Below are 25,670 nucleotides of genomic sequence, written 5' to 3' on the forward strand. Positions count from 1 at the left end.
AACCTGCACAGCTGGTGGATGAGTGTTTTAATGTATTTCCAGATTAAGCAAGGCAGTTTAAAGAAAACATCATGCAAAGATTCAATCTGCTATGGGTTTAAAATAAAGTCTTCATCTGTGTTGCTGCAGAAAGAATAGTTACTTTACATTTCGTCATATTGTAGTGGATTATCTTTAATGAAGCATATATCCCCCAAAGCATTATTGTGATATTTTGTGCTGGTCTTGGTCTACATTGAGGCAATGGTTTAGGTTTAGGAACAGAAGAATGGATTTTATTCTCAGTAATGCCCTGCCAGGTTTTCTTTTTCTGAAGTTGTAAAAAGAAAGCAATTCACACGCATTTAGAAGGGGACTTTTGCGGTTGATTTCCGAGGACTCTCACAGTGGAGATAATGCTGTCTTGGTCTCTGAAAAACGGCAAGAGGCCCTCACAAAAGAAATCTTTTATAATGTATTTCTTTAAAACTTGTATTATCTTACTAATTAATATCGCCCCAATAAATTTACTAAAATAAAATGTAAAAAAATTTTTAAAACAAAGAATAACTAGAGTGTACTATGGTATAGTTTGAAAAAGAGAAAGAGTATCCACCTATCTGTCTGTCTATCTATCTATCTGTCTATCTATCTATCTATCTATCTATCTATCTATCTATTATCTATCTATCCATCCATCTATTCATCTATCATTATCTCCCTTTATGTACGAGGTCTGGCACAAATAAGGCCCATTTTTTATTATAAAATCTTTTATTGCAAAATAATAAGCATGTAATTCTTTAACATAATATCACACTCAATCATACCATATGACATTTTAGGCGAAATGTTCAAATTGCTGTTATCTCCTGTGAGATATTCATGTACCCTACCAACCACATTCAAGCAGGTGTTACTTCTGCTGAACACTATATTTATCTATCTGTCCATTGATCATCTGTCACTGTCTCTTACTCAGGCAGATGGCCATTTATCCATTTAACTGCCTGCCTACCTACCTACCTCCACACCTACCTATTCAGCCCAGTCATTAACTTTCTGAACTTGGGAGATTTCTTGCTTTATCTTAATGCATAGATGCCAGCTTTTTGGACCATTGGGAATTCTCTTTTCTTTTAATTTCCACCCTCCACTTTTTTTCCCTAAGGATTTTTCTACTCTTCTGTTCCTCTCTCACCCTCGTAGTGCTTAATTTACTCACAGCCTTCTGCAGCCTGCTGCCTTGCACTTGGAGAAAGCCCTGTGTATCTCTCTCAGACCCCTGATTTTCCCTAGCATTTGGCATTTCATCCTGTGAACTCAGTGAAGATCTGTGGGAAGAGAAGGTGGTGGGGCAGACTCACTTTGCTTAGTGCTCCTAGTGATCCTAACTTACCATAGCTGCCCATGCATAGCAAAGTTTGATGAAAATTTGTCTGTTTTTTCCATATTCTATATAGAATGGATTTCTGTTTATCCCACAGCTCCACCAGGAAGAAACTAAGCTGTGAATCTCTCCTCTCCTAAGAAGAGCTCTTAACTTTCTAGAATTTATTGTTTTAGATCTCTTTGCATTTTCAGCTCTCTGATAACATTTAAAAAAATTGTAGTTTATCTGGTGTGTTCTCATTGTGAGGGCCAGAGCAATGGTCTCTATGTTAGTTTGCCATCTCTACCATAACAAGAGCACAAACTGAATGACTTCAATAACAGAAACTTATTTTCTTACTACTCTGGAACATAGAAGTCCAATGTGTTGACAGGATTGGTTTCTTCTGAGGTCTCTCTTCTTGGCTTGCAAATGATGTTTTCCCCTATAAATTCACATGGTCTTTGATCTGTGTGTGTCTCTGCCCTATTATTTTCTCTTATAAGGACACTAGTCATATTAGATTAGGGTCCACCCAAATGGCCTCCTACTTACCTCTTGAAAAACTCTTCAAATACAATCACATTTTGGGGAATTGGGGGTTAGGATTTCAACAAATGAATTTTTGGGGTGACATTGTTCAGCCCGTAAGAGTCTCTTTGCAACACTCTACCAATATTTTATTTTTAACCTTCCCAATTCGCTATATTTTAGGTGGTTCTCTTATGCACATTATAAAATTGTATTTTACTTTGAGTGCTAATATGACAATATTTTTATTTTGTAGATGAGCTAACCACATTTATACTCGTTGATATGACTGATAAATTTGATCCTTGGTTGACGATATCATATATATAATATATCATACATATATGTTATGCGTATTAGTAACTACATAAATATATATGTAAAAGAAGAAAGTGCATTTCACAATCATAGCATTATCTGTGTTCCCTTTTTCTTCCATCTATTAAGTTTTTGGGTATTTTGGAAGATTTGTATTTTTGTTTTAGTGCTTACTTTTATATTAATATCTTTCTAATTTTTTTTTTTGAGAGAAGAAGGGAGGTAGAAAGGGAGGGAAATAAACAGGGGTTGCTGCTCGCAAGACTCTGGCCCCAATCAGTGACCTGGCCTGCAACCCAGGCATGTGCTCTGACAAGGAATCAAACCCATGACCCTTTGCTTTGTGGGATGATGCCCAGCCCACTGAGCCCCACCAGTCAGGGCTATATTAATACCTTCAAATAATATAAGTAGTGTCCTCTTATTTACCCTGTGTCTATGATAAACAGTACATTTAGACTAGAAACATCTTTTTCCCTCTCCTACCATCTAGTTTTAGTCAATGGTACTCACTTATTTAGTATTGATATTTTATACTTTCAAATATACAAAAGCCTTGTCAGTTTGAATAAAATTTTATTCTAAACCATAACTTATGATACAACCAAGGAATTTATTTTGTATCCTTCCTTGCTCTCCTTTCACTCAGCATTTTATTTTGACATATTCTTATAGACTTTAAAATTAGTTTTTGAAATACAAAAATCTGTATATAATTAATGTATATGACTTGGTAAGTATACACCCATGAAATCATCATCACAATTTATGCTATAAAACTATCCATCATCTGTAAAATTTTCCTCCTATTCTCTTATTTGTTGTTTTTATTATTGTTATTTTTCTGTGAAAGATACTTTATGTAAGATCCAAACTTCTAGGAAATTTTTAAATATACAATAAAGCATTGTTAACTCTAAGCACCATATCCTACAGATCTCTAAAACTTTCTTATTTTTGTATAACAAAACCTATGTACCCTTTGACTATATCTCCCAGTTTTCCACCCCCCTCAGGTGCTGGCAACTGCCATTCTATTCTCTGCTTCCATGGTATCATACAGTATTTATCCTGCGTCTGGCTTATTTCAGCTAGCATGATGTCACAAATGGCAGGGTTTTCTTAAGACTGTATAGTATTCAATTGTATGTATCTACCACTTTTTTTATTCATTCAACTGTCAATTTAGAATGCTTTCATTTCTTGACTATGGTTAATGATGCTGCAATGACTATGGGAGTGCAGATGCTCCTCTGAGATACTGATATCAATTCCTATGGATATGTACCCAGAGGTAGGATTACTGGATCTATAAATCTATTTAAAGTTTTTGATCTTCATGCTCTTTTCAATAGTGACTGTACCAATTTATATTTCCATCAACAATATAAGGGTTGCTTTTTGCCCACATCCTTGCCAACATTTTCTCTCTCTTATCTTTTTGATAATAGCTATCCTAACAGGTGTGAGGTGATATCTCATTGTGGTTTTAATTTTCATTTCCCTGAGTGTTATTGATGTAGAGCATCTTTTCATATACCAAATGTCTATTTTTATGTTCTTTGAAAAGTGTTATTATGGGTCCTTTGCCCATTTTTAGAATCAGGTTGTTGTTATGCTATTATTTATTTTGCCATTGAGTCATAGGAGTACCTTATGTATTTTGGATATTAACTCTTTATGAGTATATGGTTTACAAATATTTGCTCTCATTTCTTAGGTTGTTTTTCTTATTTTGTTGATTTTCTTCTTTACTATGCAGAAGCTTTTTAGTTTGACATAATCCCACTTGTCTAATTTTGCTTTTGTTTTTTATATTTTGGTGTTGTATCCAAGAAATAATTGCCAAAGTCAATGTCAAGAAGTTCTTGCTGTATGTTTTCTTTTAGGAGTTTTACTACCTCAAAACATGTTTAAGTCTTTACTGCATTTTGCGTTAATGGACCAATGGATCCTGACATCCATTTAATAAAGAGACTATCCTTTTTCCATTGTGTACTCTTGGCACCCTTGTCAAAGATTAGTTGGCTATCTCTGCATGAATTTATTTCTGAGTTCTCTATTCTTTTCTATGGGCCTGTATATATTTATGTCTGTACACATATTAATTTTGATTACTATAGTTTTGTAATAAATTTTAAAATCAGGAAGGATGATGCCATCAAGCTCTGTTCTTGCTCAAAATTGCTTTGGCTATTAGATGCCTTCCATATGAATTTTACAATTTTGAAAATTTCTGTAAAGATTGCCATTAGATTTTGTTTGGGAGTGCATTGAGCCTGCATTGAGTGTGATGTTAGCTCTGGGCTTGTCTTATATGGCCTCTATTGTGTTGAGGTAAGTTCCTTCTATACTTAATTTGTTGAGATTTTTTAATCATGAAAGGATGCTGAGTTTTATCAAATGCTTTTTCTGCATCTATTGAGATGATCACATGGTTTTTATCCTTTATTCTTTAATGTTGTTTGTCACATTGATTGGTTTGTCTATGTTGAACCATCCTTGCATTCCAGGGATAAATCCCACTTGGTTTTGATTTAGTCTTTGTGAATTGTAAGTTTCTAGGAACTCATTAATTTCTTCTAGATTGTCTAATTTGTTGGTGTATAATTGTTCATAATAGTCCCTCTGATCTTTTTTATTTGTGGCAACAGTTGTAATTTCTCCTTTTTCATTTCTCTTTTTTTTTTTTTAAGGAAAAATATAGTATTTATTTCAAGATTGATTTACTAGGAATTTTAAGTGCTCTGTCTTCTGTAGATCTCCAGAGTGGTGATAATGTGTGAGGGGCTGCTATATTTCCCTAGCATGAGCTCTCATCCTCTAACGGTCATGAGAGGGATAGTGGATTGGACTGTGAGGCTCATGAAGGGAGGAGGCAGCCTCATGGGATTGTGGCGGTCCTCTCTCTCAACTCAGAAGCCACCACTACCTCTGGACACTCCCAGGATGGTGACTTTTCTGGGTTCCAACATCTACTACAGGCAGAACTGGGAGAATGCAGACTTCCCCATTCTGTGCCAGACATGCTTTAAAGAAAACCTATATATCTGAATGACCAAAGAAACTATGGGAATTAATGCAAAAATCTGCGCCAGGCCATTCAGTGTTTCAGTTGTGCCTGGGTCTGCATGTAGTTCAAGACTGAAGTGTGACAAACCTATAGTAAATTGAAGAAGGTCAGACCTACCTCTGGATTGAGATTTATTAAGCCTCCTTTCTTTATCCTTAGTCTAGCTAAGAGTTTATTTGTCTGCCAACTTTGCTTATGTTTTCAAAGACCCAACTCTTAGTTTTATAATTTTCTCTTTTGTTTTCTATTCTCTACTTAAGTTTATTTCTTCTGTAAATTTTCCTAATTCTTCCCCTCTGCTTACTGTGGGCTTAATTTGTTCTTCTTTCTCTGATTTCTTGAGATGTAACATTAGATTGTTCACTTCATATCTTTTTTTCTTTTGAAATGTAGGTATTTATTGTTATAAAATTCTCTCAGTGCTGCTTTTGCTATATCTCATATGTGTTGGTATATTACTTTGCATTTTCTTTGGAGATATTTTCTAGTTTTTCTTTCAATTTTCTTTTACTCAGTAATTGTTCAAGAGTGCTATTTAATTTCTATATAGTTATGATTTTTTTTCATTGATTTCTAGTTTCATTCTACTGTAGTCCAAAAGAATACTTGGAATTACTTCAATCTTTCTGAATTTGTTAAGACTTGTTTTGTGACTTAGTACATGAATCTATCCTGGAGTAAGTTACATGTGTGCTTGAGAAGAATGTGCATCCTTCTGCCTTTAGGTGGAACATTTTGTATATGTCTATTAGGTCAGTTTGATCTCTAGTGTTGTTCAAGTCTCCTGTTTGTTTACTGATTTCTATCTTGATGATATATCCATTAGTGAGTGGGTTACTGAAGTCTCCTACTGTTACTATATTGCTATTTCTCTTTTCAGATCCATCAATATTTGCTTTATGTACTTAGGTGCTCTTATTTTGGGTCTACATATAAATATTTATAGCTGTTATGTCTTCCTGATGGATTGACCCTTTTATCATTATGTATAAAGTCTGTTTTGTCTGATATATATATATATATATATATATATATATATATATATCTATATAGTCATCCCTGCTTTTCTTTGGTTACTATTTGCATGGCATATCTTTTTAAATCTCTTTATTTTTAGCCTGGTTGTGTTCTTTGAAGTGAGTCTCTTGTAGATAGTATTTATTTGGATTTTTGGTTTTTTTTTTTTAGAATAACAAAAAATATTTTACTAAAACATAGGATTTACAGAAGTTTTCAGACAAGCCATACAAAATGGTGACAAGCTTTTTCTTGAAGGGGGGATTCTACATTTGACGGCAAAGTCACAATGTTATTAGTGAGGACAGTAATATTTAATGTTCCCATTTTGGTTCAAAACAATCAAGCTTGTCCATCTACAGTGTCTAAATAAAGTTAGACTTGGCTAGAGAGCATATTCTAAAGAACTGGTTAGTTGCTTTTAATCAATGCAATTAAATCACCATAAAAAGGGGGAAAGGAGCCCATAAATTTAAAACTACTTCCCCCCTCAAAAAAAATAAAATAAAGAAAAACACCCATACTCCTGCAGCTAACCCTGATAACTACCTTCATTCACAGTGCTTTATACTTAAATCACGATGGGGGGAAATGAATAAAAGCAGAGAGGGGTCACTGCTTTTAAACGTTTTGCAACAATCCAGATAATACTTCTAGCCTCTGCTCATGCTTTATAACAGTGAATCAGGACAAGACATAGATTTGCTAATGTGCATTTAATCACCAAAGGACTGAAGATGTTGGGCTTTTATTCTGTAATGTTTCTAAGACTGTGTCCATTAAATACAAACAAAAAAGGAAGAAGTCTTGGCAGAACAGGAGAAGTGATGCACACTTGATGATCAGATTGATTTAAATATTATTCATGGCATACAGCCTAGTCCATGCTCTAGCTGTTTCTATGGCTTGGGCTTCGTTGGTCTTCCACTGCTCCGCTACAACATTTGCTAATGGATCGTCGGGATTGGGAGCACTTCACAAAGCCTGGATCGATAGCAGAAATGTGCGGATCTGCAGTGCTGGGGACCACTTATCTTTCAAAATATCTAAACATATTCTTCCCAACTTGTCTACATTAGGATGATAAATTTTGGTCATGAGACGTACCTTAGGTGCTGCCATCGGGTATTCTTCTGGAAGAAATAGTTCAAGTTTAAAAGTCCCTCCCTCAAAGGGGGAATCCTGGGGGCCAGCAATGACCACATGAAAATAACAGGCATTGCTTTCATCTGGTTCTGCTTTAATGCCAGGAACTGGTTCTGCCAGCAAACGCTGGGTTTCCTTTATAATCCTGCGGGCAGCACGGCCATCTTGTCAGATCCCAAGTTCTGGTTTTTTGTTTTTTAAAAAAATCCATTCAGCCACTCAGTATCTTTGATTGATTAGTATAATCCATTTATATTTAAAGTAATTATTGATATGTAAAGACTTGTCCTTTTGTTAATTTTTTTTCTGTTTTGCAGTTCTTTTATTTTTCCTTTCTGATGTCATTTGTGATTTAATAATTTGATGTTTTTTCTCTTTACCATTTTGGTATCTACTATAGGTTTTTTTTCTTTGTGCTTATCATGGGGCTTGCATAAAACTTCTTATTGTTATAACAGTCTAATTTAAGCTGATAACAACTTAGCTTCAATTGAATACAAAAACCCTACCTACTCTCTCAAAGAGAAAATCCACTTTTATCCAATGAGTAGCCTCTTTATTCAGCAGATAACTTATATTCCCACATCTTACTCCTGTAAGTAAAACAGAATTGAAGGTTAAAAACTATAAAGTGAAATGTGTGGAAGAACACATATGTTGATGTCATCTGCTACACAGAATAAAGATGAGCTTTTTGTTTGTTTTATTAAAAGAACTCTGCATTTATTTCTCCCCACATTTTACATTTGTGATATCAGAATTTACTTCTTTTTATATTGCCTATCCCTTAATTGCAATTATCGTTGTCATAGTTATTCATGATACTTTTGTCTTTTAATTTTTATGCTGAGGTTAAAAGTGCTTTATTTACAACTCTTACAGTATTACTTTGTTCTGTATTTGTCTATATATTCACCTTTACCAGTGAGATTTATACTTATGTTTTCATCTTTCTGTCTACAGTACTTTAACTCACTTGAACTCACTTTAACCTTTCTTATAAAGCAGATCCAATGATGATGAACTCCCTTAGTTTTTGCTTTTTTGGGAAAGTATTCCTCCCTTATTTTTTTAAAAGGTAGTTTCTTTTCTGGATATAATATTCTTGGTTGGATTTTTTTTTCTTTCAGTACTTTGAAATATATTATTTTACTCTTGTCCTGTTCTGCAAGGTTTCTGCTGAGAAACCCACTGATATTCTTATGGGAGTTTCCTTTTATGTGATGAGTCACTTTTTCTAATTTCAAAACTTTCTTGCCTTTGAATTTTGATAATTTAATTGTATCGCAATGTAGATTTCTTTTTTTTTAAAGATTTTATTTATTTATGTTTAGACAAAAGGGAAGGGACAGAGAAAGAGAGGGAGAGAAACATCAATGTGTGGTTGTCTCTTGCATGCCCCCTGACAGGGACCTGGCCTGCACCCCAGAGCTGTGCCCTGACTGGGAATTGAACGGGCAACCCTTTGGTTTGCAGGCCACCACTTAATCCACTGAGCCATACCAGCCAGAGCACAATGTAGATTTCTTTATAAACTAATTTCTGAGAAATGGAGTATTTTTGAATGACTTATTCTGGTTGTGGTCCTACACCTGCCGTCAGGGTACAGGAGGATATATAGCATTTTGGGGACTGTTTTATTTCAGTTTCATAAGAGAATTTCTGATAGGAAATCAGGGATATTTTTGGAGGTAATTTAAGATTATCAGTCATTATAGTTTAGTTTAAGTACTAAACTTATGTGTATCAAAGCTGAGCAGTGGGGGTTGATAGTATAAATTGTTTATATTAAGGCTCTGAAACTATTTATGGTAATTCTTTTGCAGTTGTCACTGGAACTCTAGTTATATGTTTGTTCTAAAATATCAAGGCTTTTTTTTAAATGTAGGATTGAAGAAGGTAGGCAGACTGACAATTTTACAGAGGGAATAAAGATCAGGAAGAATGAATAACATGATTGGACTACTTCATGAGTGTAATCGCTCTTTATTGGGACCATTGTTTTCATAATAGTTTTTTTGACATGGTTTTCAAAAGAATTGGTTGAATATACCTTTTATTGTGGTTCATTGAAAGATATTTGAACAAGGATACTTGTCATCTAGTCCTGGTTGAGTGACTGAAATTGTGTGACTTCAAGTAAGTAAACTTTTTTGGGTCTTTATTTTATCATCTGCAAAATGGAAAGACTGTATCAGACTATTCATTAATTCATTTAGCACATGTCTTGGTTACCTATTATCTGCCCAGACCCATATGTGTTGGATATAAACCATACAAATAAAAATGTTCCCAGGTTGTTTAAAATGATATTATTGTTGGGGGTAAACTAATAAGTAAGCTAGCAGGTATAAAATGTTGAATGGTAATAAGTACTCTAAACAAGGTGAATCTAAAGTCTGTGATGGCAAGGGCCTTGTGTATATTTTCCATTTCCATATCCTTAGTGCATAAAACAGTGCCAGGTTATATAACTGCTCAATGAATATTTGTTGACTAAATCAATAAGTATACAAATCAAATCATTTTCAAATCATCTATACCTATTATCAAGGATAAGTTTATTGAAGACATTCAGGAATTCAGAACAAATAGATCAATAAAACCCCTCACTGTCTAAGTTTAAGAACAAGGAACCCAGTTGTAATAGTTATATTTTATAAATTAACTTAGCTAGGCTATGTGCCCAATTGTTTGGTCAAACATTAGTCTAGAAGTTGCTGTAAAGGTATTCTGTAGATGTAACCAGTACCCACAATCAGTTGACTTTTAAGTCAAGAAGATTACTTTTGAAAATACAGCTGGGCCTTATCCAATCAGTTGAGGTCCTTAAGAACACAAAGTGACATTTCCTGAAGAATAAGGACTTGTATCTCAAGACTACAACACATTAATACTGTCTGAATTTCCAGCCCGCCAGCCTGCCTACAAATATGGAACTCAAGATTGCAACATCAACTATTATTACTAGAGTTACCAGCCCGCTGATCTGCTATACAGATTTGCCAGCCCACACAGTCTCATGAGCCAATTCCTTAAAATCTTGGTCTCTCTCTCTGCATATACCCGATTGGTTCCACTTTTTCTGGAGAACCCTGACTGATACATCAGTAAAATTATTTTAACAATTCTTTAACTTTCTGTAATTGAATGAAGAATATATAAAGTTTTTTAGAAAACAATCAAATTTTCTTTAAGTCCTGAGACTTTTAACACACTTGGTTAATTTCCTGTGCTAATTTGGAGATAGTGGAAAATCTTTTTCCATACCCATCAATCACTGTTTGTAGCTTTCCACTAAACCAGCTCTTTCTTTTCTTTTTGTTTACTTGTAGATCACAGAGCCAGAGAGGATATTTTTGGAAGAGTATGTAGTTTGATGAAAGGATTTCATCATTTGTATTATGTATATGTGTACCTTTCTTTATACAATAAATCTTTAAAATAACATATTTTGCAAAGCAAATGGTATTTTAATACTGCTAGCAAGTTTACATTTTTAAGGTGATTATGCTTTTTGAATATGTGTGCTTTTGTTAGGTAAATGTATAAAGAGAGATGATTTCTTAAATTCAGCTTTTTATGTTTACATAGAGCTTTCTTAAAGTAGAGGGCATTTCTATTATTATATCACCTTGAATTTTTGTTCCACAGCAACTCTGTCATCAGTTTCTATTTGTCACTTGTGTTTTGTATCTGCTTTTGAGTACTACATTTACATGATCAGTTCAGCATTTATTTGTCACATATGTTAAAGATATTTGTAAAATGTGAAAAATAAAAATAAATCATTCTGTGTTCTTAAAAAGGTTATAATCTAGAGGGATAGATAAAATACATGCAAATAATTAAAATATAAATTAGGAAGAAGGTAACTATGATAAATTGGGACCTCCCCTAAAAGTAAAGATTATCTGGGAACGTGAAAGACTTTTGGAGGAGGTTGATTTGAGAAGTCTTGAGGGTGGTATAACATTTTAAAAAATTTTATTTAAAAAAGATTTTATTTATTTATATTTAGAGAGGGGAAGGGAGGAAGAGAGGGAATCATTAGAGTGTAGTTGCATCTCGGGCACCCGCAACCCAGGCATGTGCCCTAAACTGGGAATCGAACTGGCTTCCCTTTGGTTCATAGGCCAGCACTCAATCCACTGAGCCACATAAGCCAGGGCTGGTGTGACTTCCGTACAGAGAGAAATAAGAAAGGATAATTACCAGCAGAAATAACTATCTGAGAGGTACAATGAGACTGGGGAATGGTCAGTGAATAATTAATTTAAAGAAAAAAAAGAGAAGAAAGTTCTGGAAAGGAAGTCTGGGGGATAGAATGATTATTGCTTTGATACTATATTTAGGAATGTGGATTGAAAGGCAAGGGGTTGTTTTAAAGAAGATTGCAGTTAACATAATTATTTATTTGGCTGCCCAGAATCCAATGACCATTCCTCTCTGGGGGGAATTCTCTCTTATGAAGTATTAATTGGAGATTGAGATCTGTCTTCCACTATGGAGACCAAAGAGGGGCACACATTTCTTTTCCTCACTTTAAGCTGGAGAAACACGGCCTTCACTCAGCCAATTAGAAACTTCTATGCAATTCTTAACTTGAGGGATCAACGCAATGAGGTAGTGATATACAGCAACCTATCACATTAACAATGTATTTAGCTTGGATGGTAGGGAGTGTCCAGTGGCAGTAGCAGAAGTGACTGTGTCCACCTTTGACTCTCCTTGCAACATGACCTTGACTGTGTTCTCCACCTTCTGGCCTGCTTTGATTCTTTCCCATTTCCTAAACTTGGTTCTGTAGCCTTTCATCTGCTTTTGAGGACTTCCTGATGTACAATTCCTTTTTGCATAAATTAGCCAAGTCAGTTTTGGTGGTTTATAATCCAGAACCATGACTGAAACAATGATCTGGTATCTTCACACAGAAGGGAGTGGAATGGTGTGTTGTGACCAATCAGGGCCAGACAGGTTCATGGGATTCATGCATACGAGAGAATATTCACGGAACTGTTGGGATGTCTGACACGCCTTTATTCTAGGAAGCCATGCAGGCCACAAGCCTGTGTCTATGCCTGCAACCCCCTTACTCTAAGAAGCCCCTACCTTCTTAAACACTAGCACAAACAAAGCTAACCTCAGGCCAAAAAGTTAAGTAACATAGCAGGATTTTGTGCATGTGCGTCAACTTCATGTTATGGGAACCATTTATTGGACCCAGACTCAAGGCTGTGAGACCCAGTCTCAAGGCTGTGAGAAACTGCTTCCCTTAGTTACCCAGACACCTGGGTGAGGAAGCCAGACTGCCTCCACTTACCCTACAAATGAGTAGAGACAAGAAGCCGGAATAGTTAGTAGGCATCTGCCATCGTGCCGGTAAGAAATGATGTCTCTTGAATGAGGGCAGGGGTGGTCAGAATGGAGAAGAGGGCCTGTATGTAAGAGATATGTATTTTGATATGAGGTTGAACAGCCTGCATCGTCTGTCACTATTTCATTACCAAGGTTGATTATGCCTGATCGGGCTGGTTAGGTGAACTTCTAGTCTCTTTTTCTGCAGAACACGTACTTTCCTCTTGAAATTGGGGTGAAGAGGATATCTTTTTCAGATGAACGTTGATTTTTATTTTTAATCAATGCTGGAGGAGGAATTAGAGGGAAGAGGAGCAATTATTGGACATTATTTGGCTAGTTTTGCTCCTAGTTCCAGTGCATTACAAGTGCCAGCTATTCATGTGTTCTTTTTTTATTTATCCCTCTTCCCTCTCTTCCTTCTCTCCAGACAGTAGGAATACATTTTTACAGTTAAAAAAATTAAGCAATTTAGAAGCACACATGACTCTGATGTTGGCTGGGGTCTCCCGCGCCATTGAGAGGTGGACAAAATCTAAAACTTGCCTCCATGCAATGCTTCTAGAGCTTTCATCCAGATGTGTTATCCAGAGGTATCATACAGATTCCTCTGGATGCCTACGCGCTTCTTATTATCTTACTGTTATTATTGCCACCTTTGTGTCTGGGGACTTTGCTCTATGTTGTCTTCCCCAGAGGTTATATCAGCCCCTTCACTGTTTTTAATCTGTTTGTTTTTTACAATAATTGCCCACATTGAGCATTTATGCTTTATCAGGTTTTTGGGGGATGAATTGTACGTCCCTAGGAGGGGTACCTTTTAGCAATGCTGCAGAAATCTCCAAGTCTCACTGTAGACACTCTCTTTTCTGTATAGTATTTCTTCTTGACCACCATTTAAATTATTTTTGGTCACCCTCCCCTGCATCCTTTTTTTGGGTTCTTTCTTCTTATCCTTTATTTCCTCTCATCTGTTCTGCCACCTTCCACCTCTTCTGGAATATTATTCCCCTGGGTCATGCACAGCGGTATTGCCCCATTTTCTGAAACTTTGGTATAAAATTTTATCTGTCCTCTGGGATTTACTATTTATTTTTGAGTGCTTATAAGGTTATTTTTCCAAAAAATAATTGTTCCCTCTCCTTATTATATAATGGTAATACGTTTGGAAATATTTTCTGCTAGTGTCTCGTATCCTATACTTTTGTTTCAAGGAGCCTTTAATCTTTTCCTTTGTTGAACATCAGTTTTCTTTCTTGTTTAGAGAGGCATTCTTTTCCTTCAGACTGAAAGTGATTTTAGTATGCTTATTATAGTACTTTTGCTTTTTACATTTAGCTTTTGAGTCCAGGTAAAATTTATTTTTTGTGTATGACAGGAATCTAAGGAATTTTTTCCAAGTGTGTGGCTGACTTATGCATGCTGTTTACCGGATATTGATACATTCACCACTTGCTATAGAGCAGATGTTTGTATCCCCTCAAACTCATTTGTTGAAACCTTGCCCCACAGAGTGACAGTATTAGGAAGTGGGGCCTTTGGGGGGTGATTAGGTGATGAGGTCAGAGCCCTTGTGAATTAGATTAGTGCTTTTATAAAATATCCCAGAGGGCTTTCTTGCCCGCTTCCCATGTGAAGTTATAGTGCAAAGATGACCATCTATGAAGCAGGAAGCAGGGCTTCACCAGACAGTTAAATCTGCCAATGTCTTAATCTTGGGCTTTTAACCTCCACAACTGTGAGAAATAAATTTCTGTGGTTTATAAGCTGCCCTGTTTACGGTATTCTGTTACAGCATCACAAGTGGACAAAGACACCACTGATTTGAAGTGCCTTTTGAAAGACCTTTTAGAAATCTTAATTTTCTTTCACTGATGTGTATTTAGCAATTCTGAGCTGACACTATTTTGTTTTAATTATTATAACTTGGAGTGATATATTCTAAGGATTAAAAAACTACAGTATTTTTCACATAGGATACTACTTACTTGCTTTAATTTTAATAGTATTTAAATTTTTTGTGTTGGCAAATGAAATAAAATCTAATATTCTAAATAAAAACCCTGTAACGTTCAATGTGAGTTGGAAATAACCATATGAACTTGTATATTTTTTCTAACTACAAAATGTATTTCCTAGATTTGTTCTGAAACAGAGAAAACGCTTCCCCTAGCAATGAGCTTTCTCAGTACCCTGATTTTGGGTTCTAAATATGATTTGCTGCAAAGAACAAGATTCCTTAGAACTATGGCATTTTCCCAGTATGAAACAGGTAGTGTAAAATGTGAGCCAGAGAGATGTTGTGCCAGGAAGCAAAGTGGCTTTCCAGAGCTAATGAAGTCTTGTCAAAATTGTACAGGAACCAAGGGCTCCTTGGCCAAAGGTGGGACAATTTTATCATTGAAAGAAAAAAATGCTCAACTTGATTGACATACATGGCTATATCTTCATAATGATATCAGAAAAGAGAAAACAAAACAAGAACCATATTTGTTATCAGGGGAGATGGCTATTACACTAATTCCTTAACATAAACATTGATCATTAAATAAAAGCATTTACTTTTCCATTCTAATTGGAAAGAAATTTCAGGGTAGCCAAATTGGAAACAAAATCATACTTTCTCACCCTATTTCCACACTATAAAATCTGCTAAGCGAAATAACACCAGAACATGTGCAATATAAACTGTAGTTACTGACAAGTATAGAAAGTTTCCTCAACAGGTACAAAAACCCCCAAAACCCCAGCAGTGTTTTCATACAAATTAAAGAAAGAGAGTTGCAGTCCCCCTCCTTCATATTTTGACCTACATAAAATGATCAGCATATTGAAGACAGGTTTGACACTACATCTTGAAATTGCCTAGCTCAATCTTAACTGAAGACAGAAAAATTGTGACATGAAAAAAAATCATTTTTTTTTACAACACCAGGATATTTTACTTTTCACCCAGTTGTTCTAAGTCCTGAAGGGTTTGAAGCTGCCAGGCCTTACTGCCAGATAGAAGGGAGAGGCACAGGTGACTGGTCATAGGTGTGTGAAAGGAATCTTTTGCATCGGCCTCCTCCAAGGACACAGATGCAGAACTGAGCTAATCCATGTGGTCCAGGAGAGATGGAAAATTCATATGGATGGATTGGGAGCTGGAACAGGTTTTATTTTATAACATAAATAGTAGATTTCATATGTATACCTTTCCTGATACATTTACAGAAAAACTTAGGCCTTATTTTTCCGCTGAACTTACTTCAAACTCTCTAACTCTGTAAAATCACTGGTGAGCAGTGAACGATCTAGGAGACCATTAATAGTCTGTTTTATTTTTTGTCTGTATTCATGAAATTTTAAAAGGATATTGTTAAATCCTGGTTTAACTTTTTTAGATAATCTTCTTTCGACATTTAAGATGAGTTTTTTTCAATAAGCCAAAGTAAGTAATTTTCTGGTATTTCTGCTTCAATAACTACTTATAATATAATGTGGGTAATGTGTGTTTTACAGGGATGATATAGGAATCAGTTACAACCTGTTTTAGCAACTCCAAAAGGGATGACACCAGAATTACCATTTCTTCTTACCAGTCTTGTTTTATTCAATGCCTATAGATGTATTATATCATATTTTTAAAAAAATCAAAAGCAATGTATTTTCTTTTTTGCTTCAGCTCATTTATTAGTTTTACCCGGTGGAAATATCTTACATTAATCAAGTTTTTGTAAAGCTTTACAATTTTTTTCTGTATACATGTATATATACATAAATGTATACAAATACTTATATAGAAAAATTATAAAAATAAACAATTAGGTATATATATCAGGTGTTTATAAGTTAATTTGAAAAATTATTTTTCCATAGTAGACATATTTAGGTTTTGGTGTTAATTAGATGCACTTAATTTTAAAGTCTTTCTATGAGAGGAGGATATTCAGAAAAATTTAAAGTAATGTAGAAAGCTGTAAATACACCAGCTTGGAGTATGATTCTCAAATACTTGTCCCCCATAAAAGTTATATTTAATTTTCCTAGGACACAGATATTTTAAAGTTAACATTTTCTTTTTCATTAGCAATTTTGAAAAATAAGTCCCAGGAAACCACCTGCTGTTATAGAACAAGGACATCTGGATTAATCAGATTTAAAGGGGAAGCAGAGCTAAGGAATATCTTATAAATTGTGAAGAGGCTTTGTAATCAAGATGTAAACACTAAATTCTATAGAACTGAAAAACATGAGAAATGATTATTTTGATTTCATCCTTTCCAATATTCTCATCAAGATGCAAATATATGGCACTTAATATTTCCTAATTGTAATTTATTAATCAAGAATTAAAAAGCAGCTGCATTTCAGGACTTTGCAGTTAGGTATTAGCCAGCCTCGGTTCTGCAATGCTCAAAATAAGGGGAAACAATTACAGAAAGGAGGATTGGCTCGGGTTTGCTTCCACACGTGTAGGGTACACAGCCTTCCTTGCGAGGAGGGCAGCAAGGAAATAAAACCATGGCCTGTGAAAAGCTAGACGGAGCAAGGTGTCGAGAATTCACTCTTCATCTGCACAGAAAGGGAGGGTAGATAAAAGCACACAGAGATTGTTTCATAGATCTGTGCTTGTCAAGGTCCGCCCTACCCCTGCCACGCCACCACTTCATCCCTAAGCGGGAGAGAGAGACCGAACTGGGTCAGTAAATGGACTCCAAAGCTCTCCTCCATGAACAGGAAAATTTCTTGTAAAAAATACCTTATTAGTTAAAATACTGAATTGAATGTTGTGTTCAACTGTACTGTATATCCATGTTTACATTTTAATAAATGTTCTAAATGATTTGTTTTATTTGCTTCCAGATAATTGATATTCTATAACTCTGTAGATTTGTCCTGTACCTTTAAGAACCCAGTGTAGAATATCAATCCATATGGGGTGTGCAGTTTTAAATTTTTGATTTTATTACTCTCCGTGCCCAAAACAATAACAACCAACATTTACTGAGTATTTATTGTGTCCTAGACACTATTCAAAGCCCATTAAATACATAATTTTTTAAGTCCATTAAAATATATTAATTTATCCTCCCCAGGAGTGATGGATAAGGTATTTAAATATTGATTTAGGTTGCGGGTATAAAGAATTGTCATTATATAATGAAAATTTGCAGTAATGATGAAATCTCGTGAGTACTTTGATAACTTCACATGTTGTCAATTCTGACCGTACCCTAAGAAAGGAGATTTCTACTGTTTAAAGCAATGTAAATTGCTCATACCAGTAACAATTATGGAGGCAGATATATGTACAAATTAAATTTTATGTGGCAATTTTAAATTAAGATTTCTAATCAATTTTATATCTTGTGATCATTACTAAACATTATTTTCTGTTACTTATTTTATACCAGGTATGCCTGGTATAAAATATTTGATTAGGTATAAAGTTGGTAATGGAATCATGACATTTGGTGAATTTCTGCCTCTAAATTGCTTTGTAATGGTGCTACTTTATCTTTATTTTTTGAAATTTGGATCGAATGGATTGGAGGAGAAGGTCAGAGATAAGTTAAACTTACTGCTGTTCAATCACTAACATCTATCATAGCAAGAAGTGTACATCTAATGGAACCAAATGACTTAAGCAAATACATTTTACAGTGCACAGCAAAAACATTTCTACCTAAAAGCAATGACTTGCTTATGTATAGCATATTTAGTCCAATTTGCATGTAGCTCTTTATTCAGGGTCAACGGCTATATACACTCTGCTAGTAAAATGGCTTTCTTACTAATTCAGCTTTTTAAAAGCATCCTCACGAAATAGTAAATGAGTGGGTAATTTGGTTAAAGACTTTTGTATATGGGTAACATTTTGTGAGACTGGTTTAATGTAGCAAAGATCTGAGTTGATATTTTAGATTATAGCAGACAGAGTATGCCAAAGAAAGTAACTTAAATGAATACTTTCATTTCTTTAAAGTCATTAAAATGCATCATATATGTTTGATTTAAATACTTAAAAACATCTATTCTTTTATACTTCTGATATACAAAACCTTCCTTAGAAGGCCATAAAAATTTAGCACTGGTCGTCATGGAAGCTTGTACTGGAGTAGAGTCCAAAATGAGTTTTTCATAGATATATGCCAGATTTGAGTATCTTTTCCTTTGGTTTTAATGGGTGGCTTATAATGATGAATTTTGAAGGAAAATTCAGAGCACAGAGATTTTAAATAAGAATTTGGCACTGAGGATTCAGTAATAGAATCTGGCACTCTGTGTATGATCAACAAATTTACTGACTTACAGCGACTTACAGGCGCTGATTGAGGAATTGGAGGCTCTGCAGTGAACAGGTAGGCACAATTTCCTGACTTCTTGAAGCTTGCATTGTGGTGGGGAGAAACAGATGATAAACTGAAAAGCAAAGCATATCCTGTGTCAAATGGCACTGGGAAGGTATGATCAGGGACTGGATATGAGATGTGAGAGAAAAAGTCAAGCATGAGTTATGTGACCTAAGACATTGAATGGTTGAAGGTACCACTGATTGAGATTGAAAGATTATAGGAAAAGATTGAGGGAGAAGTACAATATGTGAGCAAGCCTTGATGGGCATGTTGGTATTCACCACGTTGGATTATTATGTGAAATGGCATTGAACCTTGAAAGTACTTTAATTATTTGGGAAGTGTTGTGGTATTCCGTGTGGTGCAATTACATCAGAGGCTGACAGAATACTGCCTATTTTTGTAAGGCTTATGAGCTATACAAAATGGGTGGAAAAAATCAAAAGAAGAACAATGTTTTGTTACATGAAAAACTAGGTGAAATTCACATTTCAGTGCCACAAAGATTGATTGGAACACAGCCAATACTCATTTATTTACTGTTGCCTATGGCTGCTTTTGTACTAAAATTGGAGACTTAAGTGGTTGGGATGGAGGCTATCTGGGCTGAAAAGGTGAAAATATTTACTATCTGGTCATTTATGGAAAAAAAATTCTGAAGGCCAAACAGAGCATTTTTTTGGGAAGAAGGTTGTGAAGCATCTGGTATGCCAAGCTAAGGAGTTGGGACTTGGTTTCGTAGGCAAAAGAAAGCCATCAAGGGTATCTTCCTCAACTATCACAAATAGTACAGGAAAAAAAATCCTAATTCCCAGATACAGAAACAAAAAAAGGAGATGGTAAGTGATTTGCTCAAAGCTTCCCAGCACTTTAGTGCAAAGACTAGGTGAAGACTTCAGTGTCTCAACTCCAAGAATCATAATTTTACTCTTGTTCCTCATCATCTACTGTGGAACCTCTTTGTACAAGGAAGTTTCTTCAAAAATCTAACTAAATTCTTATGTTTGCTGTAGAATGCCAGGAGGATAATTACTTAGGGTTTAATGTTTTACCCTAACCTACCTTATTAATTTGTAATCATTAATAATTTTTTTGAGGAAAGAACCTTCATAAACTTTGAATGAAATTAAAATAAAAGTTGTCACTATTTTAATAGAGTCTGAGCCTATGCAAAGCTGAATTAGCTGAAATTTGGCACTTCTGTCTGTTCCTGTTGGAATATTTTCATTTGACTCATTATCCCCTTATTCTATCCTGTTTCGCTTAAGCTATGGAAAGGAAAGTGTTAGTAAGAGGCCTATAATAGAATCTCTCATAATTGTCATAGATTCTTAAAATTAATAATTGGGGGCATGTAGCATTAATTCTGGATATTGTTGCATGGAGGAAATTGTATGGGTTGACAAGTTATTTCAGGGAGCAAGCCAAGAAAGAAGCATTAGGAAAAAAATCTGTTATTATCTGTGCTATGATTAAATAGTATATCTGAACTGGAAAACTCACAAAGGAAAGGATGAGAAGTATGAACAGTTAATAAATAGATACAAGGGGAATGTCTTGGTAAACAGAGGAGAGATGTGATCACAGGGAGAACTGCAACTGGTCAGGTGTTGACTAAATGGTGCATGCTGGGAGAAATTTCTTGAACTCCTTTTCCTTTTTTTTTTGTTACTTAATTCTTTAATTTGTGTTGTTTATGCTCTTACAGTTGTCCCAATTATTTCTCCCTTTGCTCAACTCTGCTAAGCCCGCCCCCTATTTCCATAGTCAATCCTGACACGATTGTCCATACCTATGTGTCCTTCATATATGTTCTGTGACTAATACCTTCTTTTAAACAGTCTGCACCTCCCTCCTCTCTTACCGTTGTCAGTTTATTCCATGATTCTACGCCTCTATTTTTCTCACTAGTTTATTTTGTTCCTTAGATTCCTTTTATAAGTGAGATCATATGATATATGTCTTTCACTGACTGACTTATTTCACTTAGCATAATAGTTTCCAGTTCCATTCATGCTGTTGTAAAAGGTAGGAATTCCTACTTTTTTCTGCTGCATAGTATTCCATTGTGAAAATGTACCACAGGTTTTTTTTTTTAAATTTAATTTAATTTTTTAAAATTTATTTTCTTTATTTTTTCAAATACATTTGTCTCTGTCTTTCCCCACCATCTTTCCCTGCCCTCTCCCCACTTCCCTCCCTCAATCCTTCCTCTTTGGTTTTTCCATGAGACCTTGCTCCACATTCCCTGACCCTCCCATTCACCACAGGTGTTTGATCTCTTCATTTACTGATGTGCACTTGGGCTGTTTCCAGCACTTGGCATTGTAAATAGCACTACTATGAACACTGGGGTGCATAAGTTCTTTTGAATTGGTGTTTCAGGATTTTAGGGTATATTCCAAACAGTGGAATCACTGGGTCAAAAGGTAGCTCAATTTTTAATTTTTTTGAGGAAATTCCATACTGTTTTCCATAGTAGCTGCATGAGTCTGCATTCCCACCAACAGTGTACTAGGGTTCCCTTTTTTCCATATTCTCTCTAGCACTTGTTTGTTCACTTATTAATGACAGTCATTTTGGCGAGTGTGAAGTGATATCTCACTGTAGTTTTAATTTGCATCTCTCTGATGGCTAGTGATGTTGAGCATCTTTTCATATATCTGTGCCTCGCTGTATGTCCTCCTTGAGAAGTGTCTATTCAGGTCCTTTGCCAATTTTTTAATTGGATTGTTTGTCTTTCTGGTCTTGAGTCACCTTAGTACTTTATAGATTTGTGAGATCAAACCCTTGTCTGATGTAACATTGGCAAATATGTTTTCTCATGCAGTTGGTATGCTTTTCATTTTGATGATGGTTTCTTTAGCTGTGCAGGTTTTATTTTAATGTAGTCCTATTTGTTTAATTTTTCCTTTATTTCCCTTGTCCTAAAAGATATATTGGCAAAATATTGCTATGTGTGATATCTGAAATTTTATTCAGCTTATGATTTTTGTTATGATTTTTTTTTTGGTATTGTGACTTATATTTAAGTCTTTTATCCATCTTGAATTTATTCTGGTGTATAGTGTAAAGTTGGTGGTCTAGCTTCATTTTTTTGCATGTACCCATCCAGCTCTTCCAATGACATTTATTGAAGAGACTGTCTTTACTTCATTGCATGCTTGTGTCCCATTTATCAAATGTTAATTGACTATGAAGACATGGGTTTATTTTTGTGCTCTCTATTCTGTTCCATTTATCTATGTGCCTGTTCTTATGCTAGTACTAGACTGCTTTGATTACAGTGGTCTTGTAGTATAGTTTAATATTAAGTATAGTGAGTCCCTCCAACTTTGTTCTTTTTTTCTCAAGGTTGCTGAGGCTATTTGGGGTCTTTTTTGGTTCTATATAAATTTTTGGAGTATTTGTTCTAGATTTGTGAAATATGCCATTGGTATTTTAATAGGAATTACATTGAATCTATAGATTGCTTTGGGTAGTATGGGCATTTTAATGATGTTTATTCTTCAAATACATGAACACAGTATATGCTTCCATTTATTTGTATCTTCCTTAATTTCTTTCTTCAGTGTTCTATAGTTTTCCAAGTATAGGTTTTTTTTTTTATCTCTTTGCTTAAGTTTATTCCTGGTTACTTATTTTTTTGTTGCTATTGTAAGTGGGATTTTTTTCTTAGTTTCTCTCTCTCTGATAATTCATTGTTGGTGTACAAAAATGCCATCAATTTCTGAATATTGACTTTGTATCCTGCTACTTTGCCAAATCCACTTATTAGATAGAGTAGTATTCTGGTGAAGTCTACAGGATTTTTTGTGTACATCATGAGGTCATCTGCAAATAATGACAGTTTTACTTCCTCCTTTCTAAGTTGGATACATTTATTTCTTCTTCCTGACTGATTGCTGGAGCTAGGACTTCCAGTACTATGCTGAATAAGGGTGGTGAAAAGTGGACACCCTTGTCTTGTTCCTGACATTAAGGGAAACACTTAGTTTCTGCCCATTGAGTATGATGTTGGCAGTAGTTTTTTTGTATATGGTCTTTATTATGTTGAGGTATGCTCCCTCTATTTCCACTTTGCTGAGTGTTTTTTTTTTTTTTTCATAAATAGACCTGGATTTTATCAAATACTTTTTCAGCATCTATTGATATGATCATGTGATTTTTGTCCTACATTTTGTTTATGTGGTGTATTACGTTTATTGATTTGTGAATGTTGTACTATCCTTGCATCCCTGGGGTGAATCACACTTGATCATGGTGTATGATTTTTAAATGTATTTCTGAATTCAGATTGCAAGTATTTTGTTGAGGATTTTAGCATCTATGTACATCAGGGATATTGGCCTGTAGTTTTTTTCTTTTGTGTCTTTAGCTGTTTTTGGAATTAGGATAATACTGGCCTCATAAAAAGAGTTTGGGAGCTTCCCCTCTTCTTGAATTTCTTGGAATAGATTGAGAAATTTAGGACTTAGTTCTTCCTTAAATGTTTGGAAAATTAACCTGTGAAGCCATCTGCTCCAGGGTTTTGTGTGCTGGGAGTTTTTTTGACTCCTGCTTCAATTTCATTAGTTGTTATTGGTCTATTCAGGCTTTCACTTTTTCTTGATTCAGCTTTGGAGGATTTTGTGTTTCTAGAAACTTCCCATTTCACCCAGGTTGTCCAATTTCTTGGCATATGGTTGTTTGTAGTAATATCTTACAATCATATATTTTTCTGTGGTAGTGGTTGTTTCTTCTCTTTCATTTCTGATTTTATTTATTTGAGTCCTCTCTCTTTTTATCTTGATGAGTCTTGTTAAAGGTTTATAAATTTTGTTCATTTTTTAAAAGAACCAGCTCTTGGATTTATTGATCCTTTTAATTGTTCTTTCAGTCTCTATGTCATTTAATGCTGCCCTGATCTTGATTATTTCCTTCCTCCTACTCACTCTGGGCTTTGTTTGTTGTTGTTCCTCTATAATTCTTGTTGGTGTAGGGTTAGGTTGTTAATTTGAGAATTTTCTATTTCCTTTAGGTAGGCCTGTATTGCTATGAACTTCCTTTTCAGGACTGCCTTTGCTGTGCCTATAGGTTTTGGGTTGTTGTGTGTTCATTTCCATTTGTTTCTAGATACTTCTTGATTTCTTCCTTGATCTCATTGTTGTCCTATTCATTATTTAATAACATGTTATTCAGCCTCCATGTATTTTAATGTTTTTGAGTTTTTTCCCTTGAGATTGGTTTTTAGTTTCAAGCCATTGTGATCTGAGAAGATGCTTGATATGATTTCAATTTTATTGAATTTGTTGAGACTTGTTTTGTGTCCTATTAGGTGGTTTATCTTTAAAAATGTTCCCTGTGCATTTGAAAATGATGTATATTTTGCTTCTTTGGGTTGAAATGTTCTGCACAAATCAATTAACTCCATTCGTTCTAGAGTGTTGTTCAATGCCACGATATTCTTGTTGATTCTTTGCTTGGAAGGTTCATCCCTTGTTGACAATGGGGTGTTAAAATCTCCTACAATGAGTGTGTTGCCCATGGTAATTTCTTGAAGTCCTCCAAGGTTTTTCTTATTTATTTAGGTTCTCCTATGTTGGGTGTATATGTTTACAAATGTTATCTCTTCTTGATGGATTACTCCCTTAAGAATTATGAAGTACTCTTCTTTGTTTCTTTATATGGCCTTTGTTTTGAAATCTATTTTTTCTAATACAAATATTGATACTCCTGCCTTTTTTTCATGCCCATTGGCTTGCAGTATTTTTTTTCCATCCTTTCACTTTCAGTCTGTACATTTTTTGTTCTGAGCTGGGTCTCTTGTAGATGGCATATATGTAGGTCATGTTTTCTTGTCCATTTGGCTACCTTATGACTTTTGATTACAGTATTTCATCCACTTACATTTAAGGTTATTATTGACAGGTACTTATTCATTGCCATTTTTTCCCTTCGTACTTGTGTTCCTCTTTCTTTTTCTTCATCTTCTTAAAGCAGGCCCTTTAACATCTCTTGCAGTCCTGGTTTGGTGGAGATGTATTCTTTAGCTTTTTGTTTGTTTGTTTGTTTGTTTGGGAAACTCCTTATTTCATCTTCTGTTTTAAATGAGAGCCTTGCCGGGTAGAGTAGTCTTGGTTGCAGGCCTTTGCTTTTCATTGCTTGGAGTACTTCTTGCCATTCCCTTCTCGCTTTTAGTGTTTCTGTTGAGAAATCAGCTGAGAGCCTTATTGGAGTTCCCTTATGTGTTACTAACTGTGTCTCCCTTGCTGCCTGTAAGATTCTCTCATTGTCTTTACATTTTTCCATTTTAATTATGATGTGTCTTGGAGTGGGCCTCTTTGGGTTCACATTTATTGTGACCCTCTGTGCTTCCTGGACTTGCATGGCTTTTGCCCTCATCAAGTCAGAAACGGTTTCTGTCCTTACTTTTTAAAACAGGTTTTCTATCCTTTGCTCCTCTTCTTCCCCTTCTGGTATCCCTACAATACAAATATTATTACATGTTGTCCTGCAGCTCCCTTAACCCTCTTCATTCTTTTTGAGTCTTTTT

At 35.0% G+C, this 25,670-nt stretch overlaps 1 pseudogene; it reads right to left on the bottom strand.

Moving 5' to 3' along the window:
* Positions 1 to 6,937: 6,937 nt before the first annotated feature.
* Positions 6,938 to 25,670, bottom strand: part of LOC129063148 (ubiquitin-conjugating enzyme E2 N-like) — a 41,310-nt pseudogene continuing 22,577 nt past the window's right edge.

This window comes from Pteronotus mesoamericanus, unplaced genomic scaffold, assembly GCF_021234165.1.
Source record: "Pteronotus mesoamericanus isolate MK-2021 breed Mesoamerican mustached bat unplaced genomic scaffold, CSHL_Meso_final scaffold_85, whole genome shotgun sequence".
In the NCBI taxonomy this organism is placed as follows: Eukaryota; Metazoa; Chordata; class Mammalia; order Chiroptera; family Mormoopidae; genus Pteronotus; species Pteronotus mesoamericanus.